The sequence below is a fragment of the Triplophysa rosa genome, linkage group LG1, assembly GCF_024868665.1.
Source record: "Triplophysa rosa linkage group LG1, Trosa_1v2, whole genome shotgun sequence".
Lineage (NCBI taxonomy): Eukaryota > Metazoa > Chordata > Actinopteri > Cypriniformes > Nemacheilidae > Triplophysa > Triplophysa rosa.
In genome coordinates, this window is record NC_079890.1 from 7,314,253 (window position 1) to 7,335,821 (window position 21,569).

Here is a 21,569-nt window from a genome sequence, read left to right on the forward strand (position 1 = left end):
AAAAGAAGACCCGCGGAGTTGCTCGATCGGGAAGGTGCTATCCTTTCCTCAAGAGACTGGAGAGTAACCTCTCCCCTTCCACACTGGAAGTGTATGTAGCCGCCACTGCCGCTCATCATGACCCAGTTGCTGGGAAGCCTCTGGGACAGCACGACCTGGTCATTAGGTTCCTAAGGGGCGCGAGAAGGCTACCGCCTCGTCCGCGCTCCGTACCCTCTTGCAACCTTGGTGGCAGGCCTCAAGATGCCCCCCCCCTTCGAGCCCCTCGGAGATTGTGCTCTTCCTCACCTCTCGATGAAGACGGATCTCCTGATGGCACTCACCTACGAGAGCGTAGGGGACCTACAAGCACCCTCCGTACCGACAGATTGCCTAGAACTCGGGCCCAAGGATTCCCGGCTACGTGCCCAAAGTTCCCACCACTCCCCCAAGAGACCAGGTGGTGAACTTGCAGGCGCTCCCCACTGGGGAGGAAAACCCAACCCCATCCGTGTTGTGTCCAGTACGCGCATTGCGCCTCTACTTGGACCGCACGCAGAGCTTCAGAAGCTCTGAGCAGCTCTTTGTCTGTTTAGGAGGTTAGCAGAAGGAGAGGGCTGTCTCCAAACAGAGACTGGCGCACTGGATCGTGGATGCCGTCGCTATGGCATACCGATCTCAAGATCGCCCCTGCCCGTTAGGAGTGAGGGCACACTCCACTCGGGTGTAGCCTCCTCGTGGGCACTGGCTCAGGGCGCCTCTCTGGCAGACATCTGCATAGCCGCCGGTTGGGTTATGCCCAACACCTTCGCGAGGTTCTACAATCTCCGTGTGGAACCGGTGTCAGCCCGTGTCTTGCAGGAGGTAAGAAACGGCGACCGGTAGGGCGTACGCCTGTGAAAGCGCCTTCCCCCCTTCCCTCTAGGTGGGTCAGTGCGCTAATTCCGCCTCCCTTCTTCCCCCCACTGTGTTAAAGCATAAGCATTCCAACCATCACTTAGCACCTTCTTGGGGGCCGGGCTGAGCAGAGCAGGCCTGCCCCCTTAGGCCGGGTAACAGTTGAGTTATCTACCACATAGCTCTAACCGGACCTATTTCTCCAGACGTGGTAACCCCCCCCACTGGGTGGTTTCCTCATGAGTGGTTCACACCTCTGCAACCCATGACCTCCCTAGGTGGACTTCCACCTCGCGGTTTACTCCTTCAGTCCGCATATTTTCCCACAAGTTCTCCCCTCATGGCGAGACCATGTTCGTGTCTCCGTCTCCGTGGTGGTCTCTGTAGTGTTTTTCCTCAGGGGGGATAATGCTTACCCAGTGGCCCTTACGGTGCCAGGCGGCTTCTCGCTGTTAGAGAATCAAGGCCTCCGCCCGTGGCGGCCGGTGGCAGGGGCTTCCCACCTTTTCTTCAAAAGCTCTGGGACCCCCCTACCTCTCCACTGGACGGTTACAATTTCGTGCTAGCACTCACGTCTGACTTGCCCAGGCCAGTCAGCATCGCTCCGCTAGAGATTGTGATGCGGCACAGCACCGTGGCATTTTCCATAGGAACCCCATCTGTCGGCTCGACACAACGTCAAGAGACCGACAGAAAGGGAATGTCTAGGTTACGGATGTAACCTCAGTTCCTTGATGGAGGGAACGAGACGTTGTGTCCTTCTTGCCACAACGCTGGCCGCCTGCCGCAGCGGTCGAGGGATGCTCTCAGGCTCCTCAGACCAAAGGTGAATGAATGTAGCAGGCCGTCTCCCTTTTATTCCCGGATATCCGGAGTCCGGCATGCAAATTTCATTCGCCAATTTCATTGGCCTTTTCTAAAATAGTCGGAAGCAATAGGTTCTCAAGAGCGAACCACATCTGTCGGCTCGACACAACGTCTCGTTCCCTCCATCAGGGAACTGAGGTTACATCCGTAACCAAGACGTTTTCCATTAATGACACCCTGGTATGAGTATAGGCTATTATTGCGCAAGACAACAGCAACTTAAAACTGAGCGCTGAAATGTGTTAGAAACAAGTTGTTGTTGACAATATATGCTAAAATATCGGAGGGCTTTGTTCTTTTCACTGCCGCTATCCAGAGATGAAGGACTTTGAAAACGTTTTTAAAAACTGACTTTGTTGTCTTACACAGCAAAACTGGCAATAGTGGCTATATTTCTGTCGTCTTATGCCATGTGGCTTTTCTGTTTCCTTGTAGTGGCTACTTGATCATTAAAAGAAGTCTGACTCTGTTGCAATGCAAAAAATATATTATGCAAAAAGGTACTTTTAATTTCTCCTTAAGGGCGTGAGACACACGCAATCTCTTGCTCTCACTTTCCCCATGTAAATCTCACCCCAAATAGTAAAATGTCTTTCTGACAGGATTGGGCTGCATTGTTCTGGTTAAGCCATTCTACACTTTCTTAACTGGACAGGTTTGAAACCACAAGGATCTATTCTGGTCGCATTTTCAAAGTCAATATAGTGGATGTCTGTTCAAAGCTGCCAATAACCTGCTAGTCAGCGTATGAGTGTTTCAAAAGCGATTTATTTCCTGATAATATTGATCAAGGATATGAAAAAAATCCATATTTTACATTTAGTCATTTAGCAGACGTTTTTATCCAAAGTGACTTACAGAGAGTTCAGGGAGCAATAAAACGATATGTCATAAAGGAGCAATAATACAATAGGTGCTAATACAAAGTTACTAGTTTCAACAAAAGCCAGAACAATACCTGTTGAGAGAAAGAGAGAGAGTTTTTTTTTCATTTGCCTGTCAAGTATTCACAGAAGTGATAGGTTTTAAGCAGCTTTTTGAATGTTGTGAGAGAAGTGGTTGACCGGACTGAGTTGGGAAGAATGTTCTACCAGGAAGGAGTTGTGAAGGAGAATGAGCGGGAAAGCGATTTACTGCCCTTTTGTGAAGGCAATACAAGACGCTGCTCATTTGCTGAACGCAGGGTTCTTGATGAGGTGTAGGAGGGTGTGAAAGTATGCTGGTGTAGATCCAGTGATAGTCCTGTAGGCAAGCATTAGTGACTTGAATCTGATACGGGCTTCAACCGGTAGCCAGTGGTGAAAGATGAAAAGGGGTGTCACATGAGCCCTTTTGGGCTCTTGGAAGGCTCATTAGTCATATGAAATTTGGATAAATAACGGACAATAATGTTTTTTTTAGCGTGAAAATAATTATAGGTTTTTAGTAGTCTAGTTTTAATGAAAAACCAGAAGAAGACCCCCAAGTTCATTATTTTAGACCTTATGGGAGGTCCGGGAGCAGCAGCAGATCATTGTGGTATGTTTATCAATTGAATCTATCTTAAAAACTTGGTTAAAAGGGTTATTTGCAAAAGTGTACAATCTTTTTTCTAAAGACCTCTATTTGTAGGTGTCACCTTATGAATTTGTTTTACTGTAGCAATATTTCATGAATATACAGTACAAGTTACTTTAATGCATTATTACATACTTCATAATAAACTAACTTTTCCAACCTTTATAAAAATTAACCATGGTTTAATTAATTTTCTCACAATTCCCTTGACCCTCCACCAAGATCATGCTGCACACATTGACTGCTTCATGTCCTCTACACCATCTTTCACTGTTTCTGATTTTATTTCTTAATCTTCCCCTATTGTCTGTTTTTAACTGTATCTCTATCGTAGTGTCTGATGAACTGTGATATCACAGGCTACTGCAAGATGGCAGCGCCATTTGTTTCAAAAACTATAACAAAACATAAAACACGTTTTCAGGGGCAGGCTTATGAAAACACTGAAATAGTGTAGTTTAAATGCTTGCCTTTCATGATCTCCTTTTGTTTCATATCTCCCCGTGTGCACCAATGGTCCAAAAGTCAGTGCGTCGCACTCTTCTGACACAAAACAATGTTGTTACGTATCCTCACACCTTTTTAAGTGGGTATACGGAAATCTTTGATCTTTTCTAGTGGGTATACTGCGTATACCTGCGTATCACGTAGACTACACCACTGCATGTGATTGTTTCTCTAACATATTTGTCTGAGCTCATGAGTCGTGAGCAGCTCTACAGATCTCTCCGCCGCAGCAGGCGCCTTTTCGGTCTAAAATCTATTGGTCTATTTTGCCTGGCAAAGGTTTGAATATGAATTCAAATTGTACTCAGTAAAGAATGCAATTTTAAAAGTAGCGAAGAAGAATTATTATCTTAATTTGTAACAAAGTACAAGTATAATTACAATCTGAAAAATATACTCATAAAAGTACAAGTATCCAAACAACTTCTTTATTACAGTAAAGTACAACTAATTTATTGAGTAGTTGTAATCCGTTACTTCCGCCCCTGATTTGTGTGATTTAAAGTTTAAAAAACTCAAACACTTGTCATAATGTACATTTTTGCAGCGGCTACTTTTACTCTCTGATAGAACAGCTGGTTAAAGATCCTGTTTCTTTAAGCCCCTCCTCCTAAAGTTCACAGTCTACTCCGATTGGTCAATTATTGAGCATGTGGCGGAAATCATATGCCCATGACCATAAACGGGTTTCAGCTCTTGTGGCTTCATACACAGATGTGCACAAGTGAAAATATTTTATAAATATAAACATATTATCAATAATAATAATACTACTAATAAAGCAAAAGTCCTGTTCAAACAATACCGACGTGATTGTATTGCTAAATCCAGATCAGTCCAAATGTGTCAGCCAGTTTTCGTGGGTCTCGTGCACCCACTGCCGCTTTGGTTTTTTTTAATTCAAACACAATCAAACTCTTTATGTTAAAATACTTCAGAGATGTTTTCTTCATCCCAATTACAAGCAATATAAACAGCATATATGGTCATAGTTGCCCTGTACCTTTGTTAGGTCACATTTACAAATTGAACTGCTATACGTTTTTTTGCGGGAACGGCAGGGGCAGAAACAGAAAACTCACACTTTCACATGGACACACATATTGGGTTTCCATGTTTTATGGGGACATTCCATCAGGGCCGGATTATCCAATGGGCATTATGGGCACAGGCCCAGGGGCCCATGCGTGCTTGGGGCCCAAGAAAGGGGGAGAAAATGTTTTCGCTATATTCATTCTGCCGTGTGCCTCTCTGGCCACACACATGCAAGTGCGCACACAAAACCGTGTTTCTAATGTACGCAAGTCTGTCTCTTGATTTAGTAACTTTTACAAGCCCTTTAGCAGCTTTTGTTCAGAAGCACAATGCGATAAATCAAGCGACTTTCCGATAAACTTTAGCTTTCAGTGGGAAAATGTCCCCCGCGAGCGCAAGGTCTCTCTTTCCCCGCGCAGGGATCGTCTCATTGAGCTGCAGGAAGAAGTAGCACATTCCACAGGTGACTCCTGAATGAAATGAGTACAAAACAGCGTTTCCAACAACCTGTCACTGTTATCGACTGTTTGAATGTGTAAACATGAACCCATTTCGTCTGTAAATATGCACATGGTTACCATGACAGAGGCTGTGTGAAAGAATATAGCCAAAATCGCCGCTTTTTATAGAAACTGAAAAGATGTAAATGAGAACGGATTTATTGTTGTGAATATAAGATATAGGTTAAGTTAGTATACCCTCACGGTTGTCTTTAAAATCTTAAAAAGGTAAGTTTTTTTTACATGTATTTGGTGTGTCTTCGCCAATAATGAATTTTATATTGATATAATGTTGATCAGGTCTAACTGCCTTAATTTACCGATTTTTAGCCTAAGTTATTAGAAAATCCAGAGTGCTTTTACATACATTGCAAAATGTTTACTTACACAGACTTGTAACAGTATAACTAATATTCGTTAATGCCGTTTACCATTACACGCTTACATAAGAACGTGAGTCGCGAAGTGCTTGTTACACAAATAAAGTTGAACAAATGGACAAATTACTCTTATAGTATAATCATTGACAAAGTCTGTGTCATGGCTCTGCTTCATTTAGTCATGTTTTTCTTGGTCTTGTAGGAGAGCCATGACAAAGTCTTTGGTTTGGTGTGGAGAGAAACATATTATTGTTCTTTTGACAATAATATACGTTCTCTCCAGTGTCTCGTCATTGGCCCCGCTCCTCTCGTTTCCTTGTTATCCTTCCCTGAGTGTTTGATTAACCACACCTGCCCCATGTCGTTATCCCTGGTTTGTCTTCCCTTTAAATACCCTCTTGTTTCTTTGTCTTGTGCTCGTGGATTGTACTGTACTTCGTTCCATGTGGTGGTTGTGCCTTGTCTGTATTCGCCAGTGTGTCGTCTTGGAATTACCCTCGTGTCCGTTCAAGTTTGTGAGTGTGTTCCTGTTCTGTTAGTTTATATACTTTGCCTTATTTAAGACGTTGTGTCGTGTTCTGTTTAGTTTGTTTTTCCCCACCGAGGGAAGTGTTTTGTTCCAGTTTGCACTCTAGTTCGTTCTTGTATTTACACCCCCTCGTGGGTTTTTGTTTTGTGTTTTTTGTAAATTAAATATCTTGTTTAACCCCTTCACCACTGCCTGCCTGCATTTGGGTTCTTCCTTGCACCATATCTTGACAGTCTGCCCTTTTATTCTTAGAAAAATGAATATGTTTATGTATGTGGGGGGGGGTCTACAAGACACTTGTGCCCAGGGGCCCCTGAATTCTTAATCCGGGCCTGCATTCCATAGATGCAATGGTTTTTATACTGTACAAACGGCATATCATATTCCCTACCCCTGAACCTAACAATCACATAAAACTTTCTGCTCTTTTAGATTTTCAAAAAGGTTAATTCTGTATGATTTATAAGCTTGTTTCCTCATGGGGACCAAAAAATGTCCACAAGGACAAGGATTTTGGATATTGCCATCTTTGTGGGGACATTTTGTCCAAATACCATAGGGTTTACCCTTCCGCACGCACGCACGCACGCACGCACGCACACACACACACACACACGCATACTAAAAGAGGCCCAGACATGAAGAACACACAATGAAGGTACACAGAACCTACAGTTTCCACCATTTTATAAGCCCAGTGGACCCGAACATCCTGTATGTATGTATAAATGTGTAGGGGGTGTACAGTGTGTGTTCATTAAAAATTTGTCCAGATATATATTCTTCACAGAAAATAAGCCAAGGCCAGTGAGTCTGAATGTCAGAAAAAAGGTATTTTTATATAAAATGAAAGCGGGTCCCACAGACCCGAACACCATACAAGGGTTAAGGAAGAATTCGCCCTGATAGCGGATAGACTTGGAGTGCTGGAAGAGGATGTTGGCTTGATAAAAAATAATTTTGACAACATGCAGAAAGCTCTCCGTCACGCAAAAAAAGACACCGCAGAGGTTAAGCTGGCAGTCGACTCCCTTCGAGAAAAGTTGGCGAGGATCGAAGACAAAAGCGACCAGTCCAATATCCGTTTAGTGGGGCTGAAAGAGGGTATAGACGGTGATGACCCTCATTAACCCTCTAAGCGCCAAAGTCGCAGAATTGCGACAAGACGTCATACTTCATAAAATAGACTGTAGATCCTAATATGGTGTTTCATGGACTATGCTCCATTCAGCTTAAACACTCCCAAGAAACTCCAGGACACGGATGATTCACTTCCATAAAGTTTACTGGGCATATTGTGAAACTGCAATACAATACAAATGGGATATACATTGATATTAAATCCAAATCCAAATAACAGAAAACAGCACGGATTGTCTACACAGTGGTGATCTATATGATAAACACAATCCAGCTAGTAAACAATCGGCAGTAATAAACATGAAGCGAACTTAGCCACCCACGGATGGCTGGGAGAACTCGCACGCTGCTGCGACTGACTATCGCATAGCGATCAACTTCCGCATACATGACGTGCGCAGGTACTACGTCACTAATAGTTACGAGGACAATAGATCACGCTGTACTGCTGGAACAAAATAAAATACCCTTTCTTTTCTGAAGCGGCACAACACTCCCCGCTTGGGGTCCTTAAAGAGCCCACATTAATTAACGGAATCAGTCTTTGGAGAAAAAAGCAAAACCACTTCTGTAACAGGCCTAGAAAAGGTCTTTCTGGTTCCATCCTTGACAATTTCCACTTGAACTTTCCGAACCAATCCATCTTCTCCAGGAAAGGTTTTTGTGATGATGCCTTTAGGCCATTGATTTCTCTTAGCTTGATTGTCTTTCAAGAGAACCACGTCTCCGTCCTGGAGATTTGGCCTCTTTCCTTGCCACTTGTGCCGAAGCTGTAATGTTTTGAGGTATTCATGCTTCCACCTGTTCCAAAACATGTCTGCTAGGCTCTGGACTCGCTTCCACTCCTCCCTGATGAGATGCGCCTCCTCAAAGCTTCCTGACGGAGGGGGAGGTGCAGAACCTGTCTTGAGGGTAAGAAGCATCGCTGGAGTGAGGATTAGAAGCGAATCCGGATCTGATGACACTGGAATGAGTGGTCTAGCATTCATGATTGCAGTTACTTCGGCCATGAAAGTGGTCAAGACTTCATGTGAAAGATGAGACCTTTTCTCCTCAAGCAACATGCAATCCAAAATACTGCGGGCAATGCCAATCATACGTTCCCACGCACCACCCATATGAGATGCGTGGGGCGGGTTGAATACCCAGGTGCAGCTCTGAGTGTCCAAATACTCCTCCACTCTTTTGAAACCTGGATTCGACTGGTCCATCTCTAGTTCACGAGAAGCGCCGATGAAGTTAGTTCCGCAGTCGGAACGGATCTGCTTTGCGGGGCCCCTGATTGCAAAGAACCTCCTCAAGGCGTTGATAAAACTGCTGGTACTCATGGTTTCAATCACCTCGATGTGGACCGCCCTCGAACACATACAAGAGAACATCACAGCCCATCGTTTAGAGTTGAAGACTCCTCCTCTTGTACGGCGTGAGACAATTTCCCAGGGTCCAAAAACGTCTACACCTACATAGGTGAAAGGAGGTGCTACTTGTAGCCGTTCTGCTGGCAGAGCTGCCATCTGTTGATGTTCCATTTTTCCCCTCAGTCTTCTACAAGTGACGCATCTGTGAAGCAAACTGCTGATGCAGCGTTTAGCTCCCACCAGCCAGAATCCTGCCGCTCGAATGGCACCTTCGGTAAGATGTCTTCCTTGGTGTTTCACTGCTTTGTGATAGTGAGACACAAGCAGGGTAGCTAGATGATGCCGGCCAGGAACGATGATGGGATGAACCTCGTTCATACTCAGATCTGACTGCTCAATACGACCTCCTACTCTAAGAAGTTGATTTCGGTCCATGATGGGGTGCAGTTTCCAAAGACTGCTGCTTGGTGGAATGTTGGATCCTGAGTTGATACACTTAAGTTCCTTCGAATAACACTCGTTCTGGACGCTCTTCACAATACACGCTTTGGCTTTCAACAACTCTTCCTCTGTAGGTCGACAGACATGCCACCCTTGACATTCACCCTGGGTAGAGTGGGCGAAAGAACGAGCCACGTGGATGAGGTGAGCTATGGCTGTAAGGAGAGTGCTGAACTGGAAGAAGCGTTCGAAGCGTTGTGGATGTATCACATCTCTGGTAACATGAGTGAAACTTGCCACCACTTGGGGACGCACTTCAGAGTCGGCGTGAGGGTCGATAAGGTCGTAAGCCTCTTGAAGCTCGGGCGAATGCAAGGATACATCATGAAGAAAGGTTGGCCCTTTGAGCCACGTTGTGCTGCTAAGCAAGTCTGAAGTCACGGTTCTTGACCCAACGTCGGCTGGGTTGAGGTGCGTTGGGACGTACTTCCACAGCCCAGGACAAGTTGATTGATGGATTCTTTGGATCCTGTTGTGTACATAGACATAGAATCTCCTTGACTGGTTCTGGATGTATCCCAATACGACCTTGCTATCTGTGTAGTAGGTGATGTTGTCGAACGTTGTGTCCATCTCCGAAACTACTATCTCGGCGATCTCGATGGCTAGTACAGCTTCACAAAGCTCAAGTCTTGGAATAGTTAAATCAGGCTGAGGCGTTAACTTCGCCTTCCTAAAAACAAAGCCAACGTCAGTCTGTTCTTGGTGGCTTGTCACCTTGATATAGGCTACGGCTGCTATTGCTTTGACCGATGCATCTGCGAAGATACAAAGTTCTCTTCTTAGAGCGCCTGCGGTGGAGAATGACGTATAAGGGCGTGGTATCTGGAGTCCCTCCAGATCTCGGAGTGACCGTTTCCATCTAGTCCATTCAGTCTCCATTTCTTTAGGAAGAGGTTTATCCCAATCCTCTGCTTGCTTAGTCAGTTCTCTGAGTATGAGTCTTCCGTGAACCGTGATGGGTGCAAGGAATCCTAGAGGATCGTAGAGGCTGTTCACGGTCGAAAGCACTCCTCTTCGAGTGAATGGCTTCTTGTCATCTTCAATTCGAAACATGAATATATCTGTGCGCATGTTCCAGAACAATCCGAGGCTACGTTGTATTGGCAGATCATCAACGGAGAGATCCAGGCTGTTGATGTCCTTGGAGCGATCTTCAAATGGAAACGCTTCGATGATTGCCGGTCGATTTGAGGCAATTTTGTGTAGCCTGAGGTTAGAAGCTGCAAGCATCTTCTGTGCTCGCCTTAGGACGCTGATGGCCTCTTCCTCTGTGCTGAAGGACTTCAAAGCGTCGTCAACATAGAACTCGTGATCGATGAATCTCCTTGCATCACTACCACAGTCGGCTTCTGCTTCCTTAGCTGCCCGTCGCAGACCATACACTGCAACGGCAGGCGAGGGACTATTCCCAAAAAGGTGAACTCGCATTCTGTAGTCCACGATGTCGGAGGTAGGGTCATTGTTCCTGTACCACAGGAAGCGGAGAAAATCGCGGTGGTCCTCCTTGACAAGGAAGCAGTGGAACATGCATTCGATGTCTGCAGTGATCGCCACCTGTTCCTTCTTAAACCTAATAAGAACGCCCAGCAGGTTATTATTAAGGTCGGGACCAGTGAGCAAGATATCGTTGAGCGACACTCCTTCATATGATGACATATGCTGTCGAAGACCACACGGTTCCTATCTGGTTTCCTAGGATGATACACACCGAACAGGGGTAGGTACCAACACTCTTGTCCAGGTTGTACTGGCGGGGCGACTTCAGCGTGTGCCTTCTTGAACATATTCTCCATAAACTCTAGGAAATCGGCTTTCATCTGTGGTCGTTTTTCCAATGAGCGCTGCAGCGAGGCAAGACGGTCGAAAGACCTGATTCCTGTTGTTAGGCAGCCGCCGTCTCGGCGACCGAAAAGGTAAAGGTGCAACCCAACTTTTGGAACTGTCCTGATAGCACTCGGCTTCCATTATCTTCAGAAACTCTAGATCCTCCATGGATGGAGCGAGTCTATGGTCATCGGGAGAACCAGCGAAGACAGTCTGCCCTAAGCAGTCCTCACTGAGCGTCATTGAACCATGGATAGAGGTTGGTGCTGAATGATGCTGTGGTCTAGATGCTTGATCAAATACCTCTTTCACTCTGATGTGGTTGTTGCATGGTTGAAGATAACTCGTACGACCGTTCTCTAAGATGGCTGTTTTGTAGCTTCTCACCTCTTGTGTTCTATGAGCACCTGCGAGGCATACATCGCCGACGACGACCCATCCTAGATCAAGCCTTTGTGCAAACGGTGCGTCTCCTGGGCCGCTTATCTGTTCTCGGACCTTGTGTACTTGTAAGATGTCTCTGCCCAGTAAGAGAAGAATTTTGGCGTCCGGATCTAAAGGCGGAATCTTGTCAGCGATGCGCTTCAGGTGGGCATGATGGTAGGCTGCTCCCGGTGTAGGAATCTCGTTGCGAACGTTAGGGATTTGGTTGCACTCTAGGAGTGTAGGCAGATGAATGCCTATTTTCTTGTCCACCGACTCTACAGTGTAACCTCTGGCTCTCCTCCCCGCCGTCTCTGAACGACCCGCACAGGTCTTGAGGGTATATGAGTAGGAACTTCCAGAGATCTTAAAAATCTCAAAGAACTCTGATCGCGCCAGGGAGCGATTGCTCTGTTCGTCTAGTATGGCGTACATTCTTTTGGACTCCTTCCTGCAGCCGTTGGGGAACACCCTGACGAGGCAGATCTTAGCACAGGTTCTGGCACTCAATCCTTCACCACATACTTGAGTGCACGTCGATTTGACCTCCCGGATTTCTGCTTTGTCCTCCTCCCCACAATCCTCTGAAGTGGAAGGGGACGACTTAGACTTCCAGGTAGGTGGGTAGGGGTGAAGTGCTGTCATATGAGCCGCACTCCCACACTCTGTACATTTTATCTCAGCGGTGCAATTCTTTGCGAGATGGTCTGTGGAGGAGCAACAGCGAAAGCAGATGTAATGCTCTTTCAAAATCCGTTTGCGATCGTTTATGCTCTTCTCACGAAAGCCTCTGCATTTCTTCAAAGAGTGAGGCTTTCTATGCAGAGGGCAGTGTTTGTTGGGATCGATACGTTCCATACTTTCTCCATACTCAGGCTTAGCAGTTCCTGCTCTAGCTTGCGCTGCTTCGGCCTTTGCCTTTGCCATGGCGACAGCCATACTAATCTTCGAGCTGGACGATGTACCAGATGAACGACTGCTTCTTGAACGCACAGTCTCCGACTGTATATCTTCTTTCCCTTTCCCACTGTTGCTTCGTTGTGACATTGTAACTCACTGCGTTGTCGATAACAGGAGAAGAAACTATTGCGTAGCTGACAGGGCGCTGTAACGTTAGCCACTTATCTCTTGATATTGAATTGCTCTGTAGGATGGCGATCCGTGTGACCCTCGTTTGCTGTGTCGACGTCTTTTCACTTTCATGGACTATGCTCCATTCAGCTTAAACACTCCCAAGAAACTCCAGGACACGGATGATTCACTTCCATAAAGTTTACTGGGCATATTGTGAAACTGCAATACAATACAAATGGGATATACATTGATATTAAATCCAAATACAAGTAACAGAAAACAGCACGGATTGTCTACACAGTGGTGATCTATATGATAAACACAATCCAGCTAGTAAACAATCGGCAGTAATAAACATGAAGCTAACTTAGCCACCCACTCTACCGTGATGAAAATAGACACTATCCTAATATGTTATACTATACACTGCGTTCCAAATTATTATGCAAATTGGATTTAAGTGTCGTAAACATTTAATTTTATATTGTTCAATTAAACTTATGGATGGTATTGTGTCTCAGTGCTCTTTGGATCACTGAAATCAATCTCAGACACCTGTGATAAGTAGTTTGCCAGGTGAGCCCAATTAAAGGAAAACTACTTAAGAAGGACGTTCCACATTATTAAGCAGGCCACAGGTTTCAAGCAATATGGGAAAGAAAAAGGATCTGTCTGCTGCCGAAAAGCGTCAAATAGTGCAATGTCTTGGACAAGGTATGAAAACATTAGATATTTCACGAAAACTTAAGCGAGATCATCGTACTGTGAAGAGATTTGTGGCTGATTCAGAGCACAGAAGGGTTCGTGCAGATAAAGGCAGAATGAGGAAGGTTTCTTCCAGACAAATTCATCGGATTAAGAGAGCAGCTGCAAAAATGCCATTGCAAAGCAGCAAACAGGTATTTGAAGCTGCTGGTGCCTCGGGAGTCCCGAAAACCTCAAGGTGTAGGATCCTCCAGATGCTTGCAGTTGTGCATAAACCTACTATTCGGCCACCCCTAACCAATGCTCACAAGCAGAAACGGTTGCAGTGGGCCCACACATACATGAAGACTAATTTTCAAACAGTCTTGTTTACTGATGAGTGCCGTGCAACCCTGGATGGTCCAGATGGATGGAGTAGTGGATGGTTGGTGGATGGCCACCATGTCCCAACAAGGCTGCGACGTCAGCAAGGAGGTGGCGGAGTCATGTTTTGGGCTGGAATCATGGGGAGACAGCTGGTGGGCCCCTTTAGGGTCCCTGAAGGTGTGAAAATGAACTCTGCAAGGTATGTAGAGTTTCTGACTGAGCACTTTCTTCCATGGTACAAAAAGAAGAACCATGCCTTCCGTAGCAAAATCATCTTCATGCATGACAATGCACCATCTCATGCTGCAAAGAATACCTCTGTGTCATTGGCTGCTATGGGCATAAAAGGAGAGAAACTCATGGTGTGGCCACCATCCTCCCCTGACCTCAACCCTATTGAGAACCTTTGGAGCATCCTCAAGCGAAAGATCTATGATGGTGGGAGGCAGTTAGCATCAAAACAGCAGCTCTGGGAGGCTATTCTGACATCCTGCAAAGAAATTCAATCAGAAACTATCCAAAAACTCACAAGTTCAATGGATGCAAGAATTGTGAAGGTGATATCAAAGAAGGGGTCCTATGTTAACATGTAACTTGCCCTGTTAGGATGTTTTTGATTGAAATAGCTTTTGATTTCAGTAAATATGACCTCCTAATGCTGCAAATTCAACAAATGACCATTTTCAGTTTTTTACAACCTATGAAATGTTTTCAAACTCTGTTGTGCATAATAATTTGGAACAGTGCATTTTGAGTTTTTCATTTTTTAAATAAATACTGTTGTCAGTGGGAGGTTTGTTCAATAAAATTCCAAATGTACCCTAACTGTTGATTACTTGAAAATTATACTGACTGTCATTTGCATCGACAAATTAGGAAAACCAGAGAAAGATATCATTTGCATAATAATTTGGAACGCAGTGTATATATATATATATATATAATACACGATAAGAAATACTCACAGACGTTGCTTCAACAAAAAAGGGAAGAGGAAAAAGCAAACGCTCGAGAAAACGGATGGCTGGGAGAACTCGCACGCTGCTGCGACTGACTATCGCATAGCGATCGACTTCCGCATACGTGACGTGCGCAGGTACTATGTCACTAATAGTTACGAGGACAACAGATCACGCTGTACTGCTGGAACAAAATAAAATACCGTTTCTTTTCTGAAGCGGCACAACATGGTGTAATATCTCATTTGTATTCCATACCACTAGATGGCAGACATGTAGTACTTCGATTCTAGACCAAAATGACGTCATGTTCCCATTCAAAGTGTTCGAGCAAATAGCAGAGCAAGTGAGCTATCGTGTCATTGAAGCGAAGCAGTTCAGTTCAGAGCGTCAGAGTAAATTGTGAGATTTGTGAGAGAAAATAGCCAAATTGCTAATATAAGGTTGTACCGCGAGGGTGTGTTGCGAATCTTATTCGCCGATTCTGACTCTGAAGGGGAATATTTGCCTTTTGGAAATCACAATCGGTCGTCTAATCACAGCGCGTCTCCCGGTACAGCTGTGCAGCGCAATGGTGCCGCCGTGCAAGGGCAGAATGTTCACGAAGCACAAACGAGCGATCATTTCAACCCTTTGCCTAACGGAAATGGGGGTGGCAGGGGTGAACGTGGTCGTAGTGTCCATAAGAGAGCTGTTGCTAGAGGTAGAGGCAGCTGATAGGGCAGATAACTGATTGGGCATGCATTTTACTATGGCACAGTAATATAGTAATAATTTTACTATAGTTACTAATAGTTCCCTTTCTGTCGGTCTCTCGACGTTGTGTCGAACTGACAGATGGGGTTCGTCCTTGAGAACCAATCGCTTCCAACTACTTAGAAAAGGCCAATGAAAATTGGTGAATGAAATTTGCATGCCGGACTATCCGGGTATAAAAGGGAGATGGCGTGCTTCATTCATTCACCTTTTGTTCTTCGGAGCCTTCGCTGATCAACTCTTGCTACTACTTAGCAACTACAGACTGCCGGTTCTACGACGTGGTGCAGCGGACTGTCCCTTCCTGCAGTGACTTCCCCTGGGCGTGTCGGCAATTCCAGAGGTGTTCGAGCAGACGGTGTGCATTCTAAAAGAGCTAGATTCTCCAGCGTGGCATGTCCCGCTGTTCTCGTGGGTGCGGTGTCCTCATCGAGGAGGGGGACGGACACGATGTCTGCCTCAAGTGTTTGGGTCTCCAGCACGCTGAGGCAGCCTTCGTTGACTCATCTTGTCTGCACTGGGGGCAGATGGTCATTGAGACGTTGCGATCACGGGTGGCTGTCTTCTCCCGAGAACCAGCCACCACCTCGCATGCTTCCCGGGCCGTGACGAGAATAGCTAAGGCCATACCGTCCGCCAAGGCGAGCGGCGAGGGTGATATGGGGGCCACTGTGAGCGTAAATCCGTCAGCCAAGCACTTGCGAACCGCTCGCACCCCCGTCTCGCTCGCCTCACCGTTCTTTAGCAGACGGTACCACACCTTCTGCATCCTCATTCACGCATTCGGACACGATGCGTGAGGAAGATGAGATGTCTATCGCAGCATCGGAGAGCGATTTGCTGGCATCTGATCCCGACGATTCCATGCAGCTCCCTCCCAAGGGGGGTCGAGCTCAGGAAGAGGGGGATTTCGAGATGTCGGCCATGCTTTCCCGGGCCGCCGTGAGCATTGGATTAGAGTGCACTCCGGCCCCTCAGCGCTCGCGGCTGGATACATGGTTCTTGGGCTCTGAGCGCGACTCCAAGCCGTGGCCAACCCAGGTTCCGTTCTTCCCGGAGGTGCATGAGGAACTGACTAAGACGTGGAACGCCCCTTTTTCGGCTCGTACACATCAAACCAGTTCCAGCGCTCTTTCTTCCCTCGATGGTGGGGCAGCTAGGGGTTACGTCGACGTGCCCCAGGTGGAACGTGCAGTCGCGGTGCACCTGTGCCCGCAGGTGGCGTCCACCTGGAGAGGTCGACCGAAACTCCCATCCAAACTCGGCATCACTGATGTCGAAGGCCTCCGCTGCCGCGGGCCAAGATACCTCCTCTCTCCACGCCATGGCCATCCTGCACGTCCACCAGGCCAAGGCATTGAAAGAGATCCACGAGGGTAAGACCGACCCAGGGTTAACGCAGGAACTCCACACCGCCACCGACCTCGCCCTACGGGCGACCAAGGTGACTGCGCGGGCCCTGGGTCGGGCGATGTCCACTCTGGTGGTCCAGGAGAGGCATCTCTGGCTTAACCTTGCGCATATGAGCGACACCGAGAAAGTCCGCTTTCTCGACTCGCCCGTTGCGCAGGGTGGGCTGTTTGGTGACACTGTTGAGGACTTCGCTCAGCAGTTCTCGGCAGTGAAGAAGCAGACGGAGGCGATCAGCCACATCCTTCCCCGCCGTGACTCGGCCGCCCACAGGCCTTCGAGATCCCGTGTGGCATCTGCTCCCCAGCAGCCCCGGCCCTCTTCGAAACCAGCTCCAGCTCCCAGCGCTCCCGACCCAGGCGGCACCCCGGAAGAGGACGTCGAAGAGGAGACCGCCACCCCGTCAGCAACCTTCTAGGAAGAAGCGACCCTGATGGGAAGACCCCAGGGAGGTTGACACCATCGGGCCCGACCCCAGCCATGCCATCGCTGGTCGGTCGATCGGAGACGGGGTTCCTGCCCCGTTCCAACACCCTTCGGGGCCTAGCACCCACTTTCTCACAAAAAGAGTTTCCAATCTCCCTGGGTGTTTCTCACAGCTGCTCTCACCCTCTGTCAGACAGTGTTCGGCAACTCGACGTTGCGTCTTGGCGAGGCGCAACATCGAATGTACATTGCAGCCCTCAGCACTCTCAAATCAACGGTGCGTGGAGCTACATCGCAAAGCAGGCAAACCAGCAGAGCCAGTCTTCTACCCGGGGGTCCGCCCCCGGCGAGAGACACGCACTGCCAGCCATCGAACCACCCCCCGGAGGGGCGATGAAGCAGATTGTACCCTTAGTCCCCCTGTCACGGTCCCTGGGAGCTTGGCTCGAGCTTCCCATACCGTCACGGTGGCTGAGGGAAACAATCCGTCTCGGCTATGCGATCCAATTCGCCAGAAACCCGCCCAAGTTTCGGGGCATCCTCTCTACCTCAGTCAGAGGTAGCGGATACTACGGGCCGAGGTTGCCACCCTTCTACAGTGTCCTCCCCTTCAGTCTGTCCCTGTCTCCACGAGTCTTTACGAAGGTTGTGGAAGCCGCCCTCCTTCCCCGTGGGAAGGAGGTGTGCGGGTACTAACTATCTCGAAGACTGGCTCGTTTTGGCACACTCTCGAGATCTGTTGTGTACACACAGGGACCTGGTTCTCCGGCACCTAGATCGGTGGGGCTACAGGTCAACTGAGAAAAGGCCAAGCTCTCCCCAGTGCAGAGCATCCTCTTTCTCGGTATGGAACTCGACTCTGTCCTCACGAGCGGCCCCGCAACGAGGAAGCCCGCACCCTCGCGGGCTCCCAGAGGCGCACGACTGATTAGCGCGCCCGATCAGTGTTGAACTGCCTGAAGCTCAGACAGTCAGCGGTCCCCCTGTAACAAGAGGCTCCTGGGATACATGGCATCCTCGGCGGGGGGTCCCCCTCGGGTCGATGCACATACTACCTCTCCAACACTGGTTGCAGAGTCAATTTCCTTGGAGAGCTTGGCACACCGGCAGCAGGCGTATGGTCACACGCTTTTCTGCCGACACACCCTAACCCCCTGGTCTCCATGACCTTCTTGCGGACAGGGGTCCCCTTTGGGATGCCTCCCTGCTAGGTTGGGGTGCCATGTGCAACGTGCAAGCAGTGTCGGGTGGGTGGACGTGCCCCCGCCTGCGTTGGCATTTCAACTGCCTAGAGTTGTTGGTTGTGCTTCTTGCATTGAGGAGGCTACTACCTCTCGTGCAGGGAAGCACGTGCTGGTCCGGTCGGACAGCACAGCTGCTGTGGCGTATTCTTTCACTCACAGCAGCTAACATGACTCGCCCGACGCCTCCTCCTCTGGAGTCAGCAGGTGATCAGCTCCCTGCGAGCCACACACATCCCAGGCGTCCTTAACCAGACAGCCGATGCGCTCTCTCGTCAGTTGACGCCTCGCGGAGAGTGGCGACTCCCTCCCCGCGCAGCCGGCTCATTTGGGGCAATTTGGCCAGGCACAGGTGGTCCTGTTGCCTCCTCGGACTCCACCCATTGTCCGCTTTGGTACTCCCTGTCCGAGGTACCCTCGGCACGGATGCCCTTGCGCACATCTGGCTGCAGGACAAGCGGAAGTACGCTTCCCCCCAGTGAGCCTCATTGCACAGGGCCTGTGCAAGGCCAGGGAAGAGGAGCATCAAGTGGTACTAGTTACACCCCTTTGGCCTAACCAGGACTTGGTTCTCGGAGCTGAGGCTCTGACAACAACTCCCCCCTGGCCGCTACCCCTGGCGGACAGCTTCCCCAGGGGAAGGGGCACGTTACGGCATCCCAGGCAAAACCTGGTCTCCATGTCTGGACGGGACAAGGAGATCCTGAGTGACCCACCCCCGGTCCGGTTGGGACATCACTCAGGCTAGGGCTTCGGCCACTGGGCGGCTATACGCCCATAGGTGGCACCTCTTCTCGTCCTGGTCCTCAAGAGAGATGGGGGAGTAACCACTCCCCCTCTACACTGGGAATGTATGTAGCCGCTACGGCCGCTCATCATGACCCAAGTGCTGGGTTGCCTCTGGGACAGCACGACCTGGTCATTAGGTTCCTAAGGGGTGCGAGAGGGTGACCACCTTAACCGCGCTCCCTACCCTCTTGCGACCTAGGTGGCGGGCCTCAAGAGGCCCCGCCCCCTTCGAGCCTCTCGGGGTTGCCGCTCTTTCTCAGTCTTGATAAAGACGGCTTACCGCAGGGCGCTCACCTCCAAGAGGGTAGGGGATCTACAAGCACCCTCCGTGTCCACAGATTGCCTAGAACTTGGGGCCGGGATTCTCACGTTATCTTGAGACCCCGCCCCGGCTACGTGCCCAAGGTTCCCACCACTCTCCCGAGAGACCAGGTGGTGAACCTGCAGGCGCTCCCCACCGGGGAGGAAGACCCAACCTATCCATGCTGTGTCCAGTACGCGCATGGCGCCTCTACTTGGACCGCACGCAGAGCCCAGAAGCTCTGAGCAGCTCTTTGTCTGTTTCAGAGGTCAGCAGGAGGGCTGTCTCCAAACAGAGGCTGGCGCACTGGATCGTGGATGCCCTCGTTAGGTCGCCCGCATCCTGGCAAGGTGTGGGACCGGCAGCCGGTAGGGCGTATGCCTGCGGAAGCCCTTCCCCCTCCCCAGGGAGCAGTGGCGATCCCGCCTCACTTCTTTCCCCTTGGGTAAAGAATAGGCATTCTATCCATCACTAAGCACCCTTCCAGGGGACAGGCTGGGCAGAGCAGCCCTGCCCCCTTAAGCCGGGGAACAGTTGAGTTATATCCCACATAGCTCTAACCGGACCTAGTGCTCCAGACGTGGTAACACCCCCTCCGTGGGCTGTTCCGTCTGATGTATCCTCATGAATGGTTCCCACCTTGGCAACCCATGACCTCCCCAGGTGGACTCCCACCTTGCGGTTAACTCCTGCCGTCCGCACATTCCTCCCATAAGTTCTCCCCTGATGGTGAGTCCATGTGGTGTCTCCACTAATTCCTCCCTACGGTAGGTAGTGGCCTCTGCAGCGTTTTTCCCCCAGGGGGAATAATGCTTACCCAGTGGCCCGTATGGTGCTGGGCGGCTTCTCGCCATTTAGAGAATTAGGCCTCCGCCCGTGACGACCGGCGTTAGGGGGCTTCCCAACTTTTTGTGGAAAGCTCTGGGTCCCCCTTCCTCTCCACTGGAGGGTCATAATTTCGCGTTAGCATCTTCGTCTGACTCGCCCAGGCCAGTCAACGTCACTCCGCAGAGATTGTGACGCGGCTCAGTGCTGTGGCGTTTTCCATAGGAACCCCATTCTGTCGGTTCGACACAACGTCGAGAGACCGACAGAAAGGGAACGTCTTGGTTACGGATGTAACCTCAGTTCCCTGATGGAGGGAACGAGACGTTGTGTCCCTCATGCCACAACACTGGCCGCCCACCCCAGCGGTCGGGGGAGGATGCTTTAGGCTCCTCAGACCAAAGGTGAATGAATGAGCACGCCGGCTTCCCTCTTATACCTGGACATCCGGGGAGGAGCCCGGCATGCAAATTTCATTCGCCAATTTTCATTGGCCTTTTCTAAATACTCAGAAGATGATAGGTTCTCAAGGCAAACCCCATTCTGTCAGTTCGACACAACGTCTCGTTCCCTCCATCAGGGAACCGAGGTTACATCCGTAACCAAGACGATCTCCTCAATTACCACCACAGACCAGTTTATAGGTGGAGAGGAGACAGCGTTACGAAGCCAATTAGTACATATGGGGATGATCAAGAGGCCATGATGTATAGAGGCGAATGGGCGAATTTGGCCAGGATGCCGGGGTTAAATCCCTACTCTTATTTGAAGGACATCCTGGGATTTTTAATGACCACAGAGAGTCCAGACCTCGGCTTAACGTCTCCCAAAGGATGGTGCTTATTGACAGTATAGTGTCTCCGTCACCCACACAGACCACAGGTTGAACACACCTTCCGTGCCGCACTAACACGTTTTCCACTAGCAATCTAGCTTTCCCAGCAGGTCTCCCATCCAGGTACTGACCAGGGGGCAACCAGTCTTGGGCTACAGGGTGATATGGCTGCTGATTTTAATCCTACCCTCAAACCAGAGTTGTTGAGAGAGAGAGAGTCGGGACAACGGAAGTTCAAAATTCTCATGTGTCACGTGATTCAGAGCCTCCATGAACTGCCATTGCTGTGAAAAAACTGTTCCACTGGAGTCAATGTAGTTGACGCAACTCTCTCTCTCTATGGCTCTGCCCCAAACCTACCCCTAAACCTAAAATCTCGCGA

At 48.9% G+C, this 21,569-nt stretch overlaps 1 protein-coding gene across 1 annotated transcript in view; it reads right to left on the reverse strand.

Moving 5' to 3' along the window:
* ehbp1l1a (EH domain binding protein 1-like 1a) overlaps nucleotides 1–21,569 on the reverse strand; it is a 49,173-nt gene that overhangs the window by 6,816 nt on the left and 20,788 nt on the right. The gene's annotated exons all lie outside the window — the stretch shown is intronic.